Here is a 12,741-nt window from a genome sequence, read left to right as displayed (position 1 = left end):
TAATCACGTGCAGACCACGAACCTGGAGTGACATACAAAAAGGAGATGATTGAGGGGAGTCTAGATCTCTCTCTTCAATGCTTAAATGAGAATGTATTGAAAAAAGGTAGAAGAATTTAACTTAGAGTGTAAAGAGCTATTTATAGGAGTCTCAAGATATTTGTATCGGGATATCGTAATCTATGCAGGATATTTAATAACAAATAACAAGTAAATGTGTTTGTCTTATATGGGGTTAGAGATAAAATAATATCTCATATGATATATTGACAGAATATTCTAGAGATAATATGAGATATATTAGGAGATATAGGCAGAGAAATATACTCAATATGATTTAGTTATCCAATTTGGAGTATCAATGTGGGCCCGAGATAGTAAGTCGGGCCGATTTTCTGGTCCCAACATAAGCCCCTCACTCCCGTGAGCTTGAGCTTCAAGAGGTCATGGGAGTAGATCATCGTCGTTGTTGATGTGGCATCGTAGGCGATGGTCTTTTCATGTTGTGGCTGGAGTGACATTGTGCGTCGAGTATGTTGTGCCCTTTGACTACCGCTATCGCCGCCTAACTCTCTGAGGACCTAAGCCTCTGGTTTCTACACTAGTGGATTAAGGGGCCTTTGCTTTCTACACCGAAGGATCCCGATAGACCTTTACTTTCTACAGTGAAGGGGCATTCGCTTTCTATTGCAATGGGTTTTCACACCTCTCGTTGATAACCACGTTCCTCACTTTCTACACTGAGGATACGATGGCCTTCGCTTTCTACAGCGAATGTTGATAGCGAATAGTCTGAGATCGTCGAAGATGAGATGTTAGCATCGTTGACGGATGTCGCACGGGAAGAAAATATGTTGTAGCCCTCCAATCCCTCCATATTTTTCAAATCCCCAATTCTCGAGAGATAAACAATGTATTTTGTGATGAAAATTGAAAATTTAGGCTCACTGAATAACTAGATGTAAAGATTCGAGTAATGAATAACTAATTATCAAATTGAAAAAGTTTAATATTTTATTTTATCAAACAAAAACTTTTCTTCCCTTAATAGATATTAAATTTTGTCAAGGAAAGTCAAAAAATTGTGCTGCGATAAAATTGAGCAGAATTTTATCAGATTTGTGGCAAGATTCACAGAGTAAACCTTAATTTAAATTTCAAATATTAAAATTTTCTTTTGATCAATCATGAGAGCAAAAGTTGAGAAGCATGAACTTAGCTCGTGATATCCCCAGATTAATGGTGCCGTATATCTTTCATGTGGAGAGTCGCGGCTGTCACGAGATAATTCTATTGTGCGATGTATCGGTCCCTGCAATTTGCCATGAGGGGTACGCAGCCCCTCATTCCCAAGTTGAGGTTTGCTTCACTTCTTGTTGTAAGAATTGTCACTTCTTGATGTGGTAGAAAATAGTCAATGCAGATGATTATTTGTACCGTTTTCCATAGACGATACCGACGTTAGGATCTAGGTTTTAAGATCCTGATCATGTATAGACCACGAGTCTCGAGTGACTTGCAAAAAGGGGAGGATCGAGGAGGAGTCTCAATCTCCCTGTTCGATATTTAAATGAGAATATATCAAAAAAAGATAAAAGAATTGAATTTAGGATTTAGATATGCCTGGAGAGCTATAGAAAGATTACGATAATGGCATGAACCTCAGGACATGGTGACTAGTAATACATCATGTTAGGAACAAAAAACTAGTTCGATTCGTTCTGTCCGACTTACTATTCTAGGTCCACATTGATACTCTAAATTGAATAATTAAATCCTATTGAATATATTTCTCTATATGTATATCTCATATTATCTCTAGATTATTTTGTTAATATATCATATGAGATATTATTCTATCTTCCACCATATGTATGGCAAGTGCATTTCCTTATTATTTATTATTAAATATTCTACACAAATTACAATATCCCGATATAAATAATTCGGAACATATATATATATATACACACACATACATGCATGAAAATAATTACGTTGAAGCATAAAAAGGCGGCGGCTAGATTTTCCGTATTTTCTTGTCTTGCCTAATTTTCCCACGTGGCGATTTCCTCAATATATCAACATCAGTCCATGCCCATGATGTCACAGTAACTGTGCTCCATTTTTTTTTAATTGCTAAACCACTGTGTTCTGTTGACTTTGCATTATCGGAAATTTTATGGTGAGTTTGGTTAGAGAGTTAAAGTAACTTTGATTTTGATTGTGGAAAATGACAAATGATTGTATAGTGTGTTGAGTTAAAGTTAAAGTTAAAATTTTTGACTTGGAAATGTGTATTTTTATTGTGTAGTATATGAGTTAAAGTTAAAGTTAAAATCAAAGTGATTTTAACTCCCAAAATAAACATGCCATTAATATGACTGTCGTTAAAGTGACGCAATTTAATTCGATAATTTAGTATTTCGATTTAAGCATTTATTATTTTTATTATATATAATGAATTATATAAAATATAAAATATTTGACTTAAAATATTAAACATTTGAACTGAAAATAAAAGTAATAAATACTTATATTAATTAAAAGTAGGAAAAGTATTGAATACTAAGTATTTGAACTGTAAATATTAAATGTGTATTATTAAACGGATCCTCAAATTATATATGGAGGGAAAATTCTTAGAAAAATTGAAAATACGTTTTATCAAAGAAAATAAGAATTTACTGAGGAAAAAACAAGTTCGGTGGGAAGTGAAAAACCAATTGATATGAGCTTAGTATTCATAAAAGAAACGATATGAGCTAAGTACTTTCATTGGGAAAAAGGTTATTAATTTATGAAGAAACTCAACCTGTTGTACTTTTTTTTCACGTTCTAAACATTTTTCCGATTACAATAGAGATCGTGAACCTAATATAAGATATATATTTTTAATAACTAATAATTCTAATTTTTTTTAGAGTTCAATATTATTTTCAACATTTGTCGGTTAGTTCTCACTTTTAGTTCGATATTGTAATATCCAATACCTCATAATTTTTATCAAGATAATACAAGATTCGGGTTGATAAGTATAAATAGAAAACAATGGAATAATGTAATACGATTTACATAGAATATAGTCACTTATAAAAAAAAGGTCTTTGTCGGATAAAATTATCATCAGTCAATCAAGATTAATGTTACTTGTCATGGGTATCTTAACGAGTTAGTTATCATTTCATCACAAATATCAGATTGTGATTAATTCCGCAGGTAGACGTCGGGTCAAAATGTTAGGTAATCTTGGCTTATGTTTTTTCTTCCTCAGGTTTTGTATAAATAGGCCATGCACAAACCCTACACCGATGCCCATTAAAAATCAAATTAGAAATCCATCGTCGGCTTCCCCATCCCTCTTCGTTCTTCTCTAAATATATATTTTATTAATTCGTCATTCCGGTTTCTTTCACCTTACACATCGATGGCTCGTTCTAACATCATCATTCTTTTCTTCATCTTCTCACTGGTTCTCATTCATGTCCATCTCTTCCCACCTTCAGAAGGCAGAAAGCTTCTCGCAATTGAGAATCAGAACCTGAATAAACCGCAACCACCGACCTCTCCCAGCAGTGGTGCGATGGTCGGTAATGCAGCAGAATCTGGAGAAGGGCTCTTCCTTCTTCATCTCGCAAAGATAGAAAGGCTGCTGGGTCGGTCGGTCCCAAGTCCTGGAGTCGGCAACTGAATAAAACATTATGAGACTCTGTGAAGTCTACACACACATACATGTTCTAAAGAATAATAATGTTCCGAGAATACTAATACTTCATCATGTCATATTCAATATAATTAATGTGTGGGAGGATGTACGTAAGTAGGCACCTGTCTTATGCTTGATTATATATATATAGCAGAGTACAATAAGCTGTTGGATATAATTAAAGCAATTGGAGGAAATAATGAATAGTTGTTTTCTCCAAAAGAACAGTATAAATGTATAAATTATTATTTGGCGGTCTATATGCTTATCAAGAATAATTTCGTGATGTTATATATATATATATATATATATATATATATGTTGTGTAATTATGAGCAAAGTGCTTGGGATTTTTCTTTTCCTGTCTAGCTTCTTCTTTTTTCACGTAAATTCCAAAAAGAAAGATGATTTTTTATTTTTAAATTCATTATTTATACAGTTCCAAATTAATTCATTGAATGTCGAGTATGAATTAATAAATGCACATATCGTTTCGGTTAAAAAGAGGAGAGTACATAAAACTATATCAATCGATAACCATATTGGCCCATACAAAACGAACAAAGTGTCGGAGTTAATTTGAAACACAAATACATTTGAAAACAAGAATTAAATTGTAATAATGCGCATACCTCTGTATTCTAATTTATTCGGAATGATGAATATTTTTTCAAAAATCACGCCGTTAAATATATGATTTGGCACTTATAATTATTTGATGGGGATATATATTAAATTGCTAAGCGATTCTTTGTTGAGGCACATACCTCTCCCTCCGATAGTGCAGTTTGACATGTAAAGCACTTCGTGGTCGTGGAGGTCGAGAAATTTCTTCAGGGAACGACGGGGAACTATCCGAGCGGCTGTCCCCAACAACCAGCTGAACTTGGAGGCCCCTCATGTTCTTGATATAGCACCAAGGGAAGGATCCTGAGAACCCATTGCTGACTAATGATAGTACTTGCAGCTCGCTTAAGGAAGAGATATCCGGCCGGGAATGATGCCGTGATACTGTTTGCTGCCAGGTACAACTTCCACATGCAGACCCAACAATCCAAACCCTTAGAAACCATTCTGTGCAGCGAGTTGGAAGCGATAAGAAGCGTTGCACGTAATTTGACAGCATTAATTTGACCGTTGAGGTCAATTCCCACGTGCACGACAGATCCCTCTGAGTTGCACGTAACGGCGGGAAAGCGGCTGTGCGGATCTTCAGGTCTCCATAAATGGAGGACCGAGTCCTTCGGATATTGGAGGGTGGCGGTGAGGTTAAAGATTTCAACCTCCCCCAGCCAAAGATAAAGAAATCAGGACGATGCACATAATTTAAATACGGTGGCAAGGAAGGAGCCATTGGCGGGAAGGGAACCTTCTGTGTTAAACAAATTTAAATATCATTAGTAACATTACTAAAGAATTCATCTTCGTGTCCTTACTAATAAGATTCCAAGACAATCAGTTGGACGACCCTGCCCTGCTCATTATTGTAGATTCCCATAATGCCTTCATCTCTCTCATAGTATTCCATGCTGACCAAATCCAGCGGCCGGTGAGAATGACCCTCCCGAAGCCCGTATCTCCGTCTGGGCTCTCCGCCCTCCTCCGCCGCGAGAAAGACCCGAAGCTCCACCTCCGCCTCTTCCAAACTCCCAATGCCCAATGCTCTCCAGAGAAGCCCTTCCGCCACTCCCTCCTCTCCTACGACCTCATCATCACCAAGCTCGTCTTCCTTGAAGCAATTTCCTAATGGCTGCAGATAAGCATTTAAGTAAAGGAACTGGCGAACCGCTTAACCCTAGCTGTACATATTTGATTCATATTGTTTTTTGGAAGTCTCATGATATATCTAAGTGGTTGAAAGCATGATTTCTCCAATGAGTTGTTGTTCCTTGATGAGGAAATCCTCGTCAAAAGCCAATTGTGTATTCTTTTGTGTTAGCGGTAAGAAGGAACACATAGCTAGTAGAGCTTTGATTATCCCCCTTTCTTCTTTTGCCGGTAATAAAGGAGACACATAGATCTAGTACAAGGAAAGAAAATAAAGCTAAATAAAGGGATATATAAATCCCTCTAGTGAGGATCGAACTTCGAACTTCATGGTTCCGGATAGCGCCTTGTGTCAAGGCACCAAGACCCATTCCTCTTTGATTATCCTATTACGTGGAGGAGTTTGGATCAAGTCATCTCAATTAATGTTGGTGAAACGGTATAATTTGGGTTACCTTACAATGCGTTGCGTTGAAATTATAAATTAATAAATTACTTATATGTATTTACTTCAAGTAAATTACTTGTATTTTTATTCATAAATTACTTATATGTATTATACATGCATTATATTTAAATGTCTAGTAGAATTTTGTTGGGTATCCCTCCAATTTAGAGGAAGTTGGACTCAAATTGTATTGGGTTTTTATCGGGCTTTAATAGGCCCAAGGACCCACTTTTGTTAGGGTTTATTTTTTCAGCAAACCAGCTAAGGAATAGAGCAACAGATTAGCACAGAATAACAGAGAAGAACAGAGCAGAATTCGGATCAACAGGGCAGCGCGCAGCTGGAGATCAAACCTCGATCGAGAAGTCAAACGAACTCCGATTGGGACGAAATTTTGACAGCAGCTTCACAAAACGTGGGACTAAGTTCTGAACGGTCAGAATTTCTATTCGAGCTCTGTAGGTACTGTTTCAGCTGACTTTGTGAACCACTTGGTGTGGGTGACGAATTTAGTGTTTGGGTGATCCAAGAGAGTGTTTCTCTTGAGTTTGGTGATCCAAGGGTTTACCCTTGATGAAAGACATTGTATAGTCTTCATTCATAGTGGATCGTTGATTCTGAGTTGGTCCCGTGGTTTTTCTCCACATCGGGGTTTTCCACGTAAAATTCTTGGTGTTCTTTTACTTTACTCCTTGTTGGTTGATTTGATTAGTTCCTATCTCGATTACACTAGTAGGGGAGGAAGATTAATGTTTGATTGAGTACATCCCTTCCCAACAAATTTTCACTATAATTTATAAGAATTTTGATCCGTAACGAGATACCCGATTCTCATGGAGAAAGTAAAATGAATGGTCATTATGTGCACTTGACCCGTAAAATGGATTCATGAGAATGGTATGTTTCCAAGATCTTTCAACATCGTCGGATAGTTCCAAGCTTAACTTGATAAGTTAAGAGTTACATATACGTAAAATTGGGCACGGCTTTCGAGGACAAACTCTCGGATATAATGTTCCGGTACATTGACAGCATGTGCGATTATTCAGACAGTCCACTGTTTCAAGTTGACATATATAATGGAGGAAGAGAGCGGGGAATTAAAACTTTGCTTTGGTTAAGTGAAAACAACTCGTACCTGAAGTGGAGATCAGGACGGATATATATTCATATCTCATCTTCCACCTTAGCAATCACAAAAGTCAACCCAAAGTCAAAGTGAAGATCTTCCATCTCTCCAATGAGTAATGAGTTCCGCAGATGTATCTACAACATGGGATGCGTGTGTGATATGACCAAAAATGTTTTGCATGAATGAATCTTCAAGTCTGGTGGATTTCGGACCGAAAAGTTCCTGTACAGATCCAAGGCCTTTAATTGACATTCTCATTAAAAAGAAGAAGAAGAAGAAACCCAGAGTTTTTCCTATGCAAAAAAAGAAAAAAAAGAAAAAAAGAAAGTCACTTGCGCTTGTGTAATAGTATTGTCCAATTATATCATCTATAAACGAAAACAACAGCAGAAAATATAACATTAGATTTCGTGTAGTGAAACTAGTTTTTTTTTTTTTTTTGCTTTTGGTACTGTAATTTAATTTATGGTAGTAGATGGAATTAATTAATTTCAAGCATATATACTATAGGATGTGTTAGGATCTCGATTTTCGGACCTTGATTACGTGCAGATCACGAGTCTCGAGTGACCTACAAAAAGGGGGATCGATGGGGAGTCTTGATTTCCCTATTTTGATGCTTAAAGGTAGAAGAATTGAACTTAGAGTTTAGAGATACCTGAGCTATATATAGGAGTCTCGATATATCTTTATTGAGATATTGTAATATGTACAGAATATTTGGTAACAAATAATAAGTAGATGTACTTGCCATATATGTGGTTAGAGATAAAGTAATATCTCATATGATATATTGATAGAATATTTTAGAGATAATATGTGATATATTAGGAGATATAAGTAGAGAAATATACTCAATAGAATTTAGTTACCAATCTAGAGTATCAATATAGGCCTAGGATAGTAGGTCGGGCCGAACGGGTTGGACTAATTTTCTAGTCCCTCACATAAGCCCCTCACTCCCGTGAGCTTGAGCTTCAAGAGGTCGTGGGAGTAGATCATCGTCGTCGTTGATGTGGCATCGTAGGCGATGGTCTTTTCATGTTGTGGCTGGAGTGACATTGTGCGTCGAGTCTGTTATGCCCTCTGATGTGAGGAATCCCGTCGCTATACAAAGCGAGGGTTGTAGAAAGCGAACGCTAGTATTCCATTGCTATAGAAAGCGAAGGTCATGGTTCTCGATGCGAAGATGAGGATATCTACCGGCCTAGAAAGCGAATGCCAAGAGCCACTATTGTAGAAAACGATAGTCATGGTTCCCAAATGAATGTGAGGAATCCCACGCTATAGAAAACAGGGGGCCATTCGCTGTAGAAAGCGAAGGCCACCGTATCCTTGGTGTAGAAAGCGAGGAACGTGGTCCTCAATGAGAGGTGTGAAAACCCATCACAATAAAAAGGGAGGCCCTTCAATATAAAAAGCGAAGGCCTATTGGGATCCTTCGATGTAGAAAGTGAATGCCCCTTAATCCACTGGTGTAGAAACCAGAGGCTTATGTCCTCAGAGAGTTAGGCGGCGATGATGGTAATCACATGATGTGAGCATCTTGTCAAAGCTGGAGCTTATACTCAACATGCAAAAAAGATTGTACATTGGATGAAAACATTTTCATTTATGAGAATGATTGCCTCAAGTAGGGGTCCTCGAGCGACACGTGAGTCGTTGAGCGATGTGGGAGGTCGACGCGTGATATGTCATAGTGGCTCTTTTTCTTGCACAATAGATGGATTGATCCACGATCAACTGGATGGTGCAATTGTTTTCGCGGGGATGATCAAGATCGTCACGTTTCCCTTATGTTGATAGCGAATAGTCTGAGATCGTCGAAGATGAGATGTTAGCATCGTTGACGGATGTCGCACGGGAAGAAAATATGGTGCAGCCCCCAATCGCTAAGTATTTTCCAACTCCTTAATCCTCGAGAGATAAACAATGTATTTTGTGATGAAAATTGAAAATTTAGGCTCACTGAATAACTAGATGTAAAGATTCGAGTAATGAATATCCAAGTATCAAATTGGAAAAGCTTAACATTTTATTTCATCAAACAAAAAACTTTTCTTCTCTTAATAGATATTAAATTTTGTCAAGGAAAGTCAAAAAATTGTGATGCGATGAAATTGTGCAGAATTCATTGGATTTGTGGCAAGATTCACAAAGTAAACCTTGATTTAAATTTCAAATATTAAAATATTCTTTTGATCAATCACGAGAGAAAAAGTTGAGAAGCATGAACTTAGCTCGTGATATCCCTAAATCAATGGTGCCGTATATCTTTCATGTGGAGAGTCGCGGCTGTCACGAAATAATTCTATTGTGCGATGTATCGGTCCCTGCAATTTGCCATGAGGGGTACGCAACCCCTCATTCCCAAGTTGAGGTTTGCTTCACTTCTTGTTGTAAGAATTGTCACTTCTTGATGTGGTAGAAAACAGTCAATGCAGATGACTTTTTGTACCGTTTTCCACAGACGATATTGACGTTAGGATTTAGGTTTTCAGACCCTGATCATGTATAGACCACGAGTCTCGAGTGACTTGAAAAAGGGGAGGATTGAGGAAGAGTTTCAATCTCCTTGTTCGATATTTAAATGATAATGTATCGAAAAAAGATAGAAGAATTGAACTTAGGATTTAGATATGCCTGAAGAGCTATAGAAAGATTACGATAATGACATGAACCTTAGGACATGGTGACTAGTAATACATCATGTTAGGACCAAAAAACTAGTTCGATTCGTTCTGTCCGGCTTACTATTCTAGGTCCACATTGATACTCTAAATTGGATAATTAAATCCTATTGAATATATTTATGTATAAGTATCTCTCATATTATCTCTAGATTATTTTGTTAATATATCATATGAGATATTATTCTATCTCCCACCATATATATGACAAGTACGTTTTCTTATTATTTGTTGTTAAATATTCTACACAGATTATAATATCTCGACATAGATAATTTGGGACATATATATATATATTTACACACACGTACATGCATGAAAATAATTACGTTGAAGCATAAAAAGGCGGCGGCTAGATTTTTCGTATTTTCTTGTCTTGCCTAATTTTCCCACGTGGCGATTTCCTCAATATATCAACATCAGTCCATGCCCATGATGTCACAGAAACTGTGCTCCATTTTTTTTTTAATTGCTAAACTACTGTGTTCTGTTGACTTTGCATTATGGGAAATTTTAATATCTCTGTCGTTAGAGTGATACAATTTAATTCCGCAGGTAGACGTCGGGTCAAAATGTTAGGTAATCTTGGCTTATGCTTTTTCTTCCTCAGGTTTTGTATAAATAGGCCATGTACAAACCCTACACCGATGCCCATTCAAACTCAAATTAGAAATCCATCATCGGCTTTCCCGTCCCTCTTTGTTCTTCTCTAAATATATATTTTATTAATTCGTCATTCCGGTTTCTTTCACCTTACACATCGATGGCTCGTTCTAACATCATCATTCTTTTCTTCATCTTCTCACTGGTTCTCATTCATGTCCATCTCTTCCCACCTTCAGAAGGCAGAAAGCTTCCCGCAACTAAGAATCAGAACCTGAATAAACAGCAACCATTGACCTCTTCCAGCAGCGGTGCGATGGTCGGTAATGCAGCAGAATCTGGAGAAGGGCTCTTCCTCCTTCATCTCGCAAAGATCGAAAGGCTCCTGGGTCCATCGGTCCCAAGTCCTGGAGTCGGCAACAGAATAAAACATTAACTGCCAGCAGTAGCACCAATGAGACTCTGTGAAGTCTACACACATATACATGTTCTAAAGAATAATAATGTTCCGAGAATACTAATACTTCATCATGTCATATTCAATATAATTAATGTGTGGGAGGATGTACGTCCGTAGTCACCTGTCTTATGCTTGATGTTATATATATAGCAGTGTACTATAAGCTGTTGGATATAATTACAGCAATTGGAGGAAATAATGAATAGTTGTTTTCTCCAAAAGAACAGTATAAATATATATAAATTATTATTTGGCAGTCTATATGCTTATCACGAATAATTTCGTGATGTTATATATATATATATGTATATATTTTGCGTAATTATGAGCAACGTGCTTGTGATTTATCTTTTCCTATCTAGCTGCTTCTTTTTTCACGTAAATTCCAACAAGAAAGATGATTTTTTTAAAATTCATTATTCATACAGTTCCGAATTAATTTATTGGATGTCGAGTATGAATTAATAAATGCACATATCTTTTTGGTTAAAATATCAATCCACTTCCCCGAAAAACAAAATATATCATTGACCATATTGGTCCATACAAAACAAACAGAGAGTCGAAGTAAATTTGAAACACTAATATATCTGAAAACAAGAATTAACTCGTAATAATACACATGCCTTTGGACTCTAATTTATTTGGAATGATGAATATTTTTTAAAAAATTATGCCGTTAAACATATGATTTAGAACTTATAATTATTTGATGGGGATATATATTAAATTGGTATTTACTTAATATGGGATCATCCTAAAGTTACCCGTACGAAACTAGGGGTCAATCCACATGCATTTTACCGTCAGGTCAGTATTCTTGTTTTTTTTGGGTGATAAGCAGATTTATTTCCGGTGCGACGCAAAGAAGTATACATTTATTAAAACATATATATAAACTTGTATTTTTTTAGAGCATTATGCAGGACTACGAAATTTTTAATAGACTCTCAAATTTTAAAATTTGGGGTATTTAACTAAAATGGCCCATGGTTTACTCGTTTTGTTAAATCTATCATATGATTTTTTTTTGTCAAATCTATCCCGGCGTTATCTTTTCCGTCGATATCTAACGGCCGTGCTGACGTGGCGCCCACGTGGCAAGTGTGACCCACTATCTCTCCACGTGTCACGTCAGCACGGCCGTTAGATGTCGATGGAAAAGATAATGTCGGGATAGATTTGATACAAAAAGTAAACCATGTGATAGATTTGACAAAAAAAACATAGGATAGATTTGACAAAACGGGTAAACCATGAGCCATTTTAGGTAAAAATACCTTAAAATTTTAAACTATTTTAATAATTTATTTTATTATATTTTATAGTTTATTTAATTTTTACCCAATTTAAAAAAATGCATATTTTTCTTCGATAGACAAGTCAAAATCAAATAACAAATATATTATTTAATTCATAAAAGAGAAAAAGAAATCATCGGTTCATTACTTTTTACTTTTATGCTCAATTAGCCCTCTCATTATTGTTCTCATCAAAATGCAAAAGTGCAAAAACAAAGGCATATGTCAAATTCTTTGCCTCAAGTGTTCTTTTCCCCTAGTGTTATGTTTCTGTAAATAATTTTTTCTGTCTCATCTTCGTTAACACATTCAGATCGCAGCTACTAATTTTATATTCTTTTTTATATTAAAAAATCTCTTTTATTTATAATATTAGTTTCTACATATGATTACATTTGGTTGTTGATATTTTCATCGAATTTGTACTTTATTTCGATAGTGTCTAAGATTTTGAGTTAAATATATCGAATATTCTAATGTAAACCGATATACAAATATTACAGGCATGCATCCACAGGCAAGCTACCCAGCGTATATGTGTGTTGTGTGAGACACGTAATTGCTTTGGTAGTGGTATATGACTTTTTTTTTTTCCCGTGTGAAAGACATCCTAATTAGTTATAATTAAATTTAA

The sequence above is a fragment of the Punica granatum genome, chromosome 1, assembly GCF_007655135.1.
Source record: "Punica granatum isolate Tunisia-2019 chromosome 1, ASM765513v2, whole genome shotgun sequence".
Taxonomy (NCBI): Eukaryota; Viridiplantae; Streptophyta; class Magnoliopsida; order Myrtales; family Lythraceae; genus Punica; species Punica granatum.
This window is presented reverse-complemented; position numbering follows the sequence as displayed.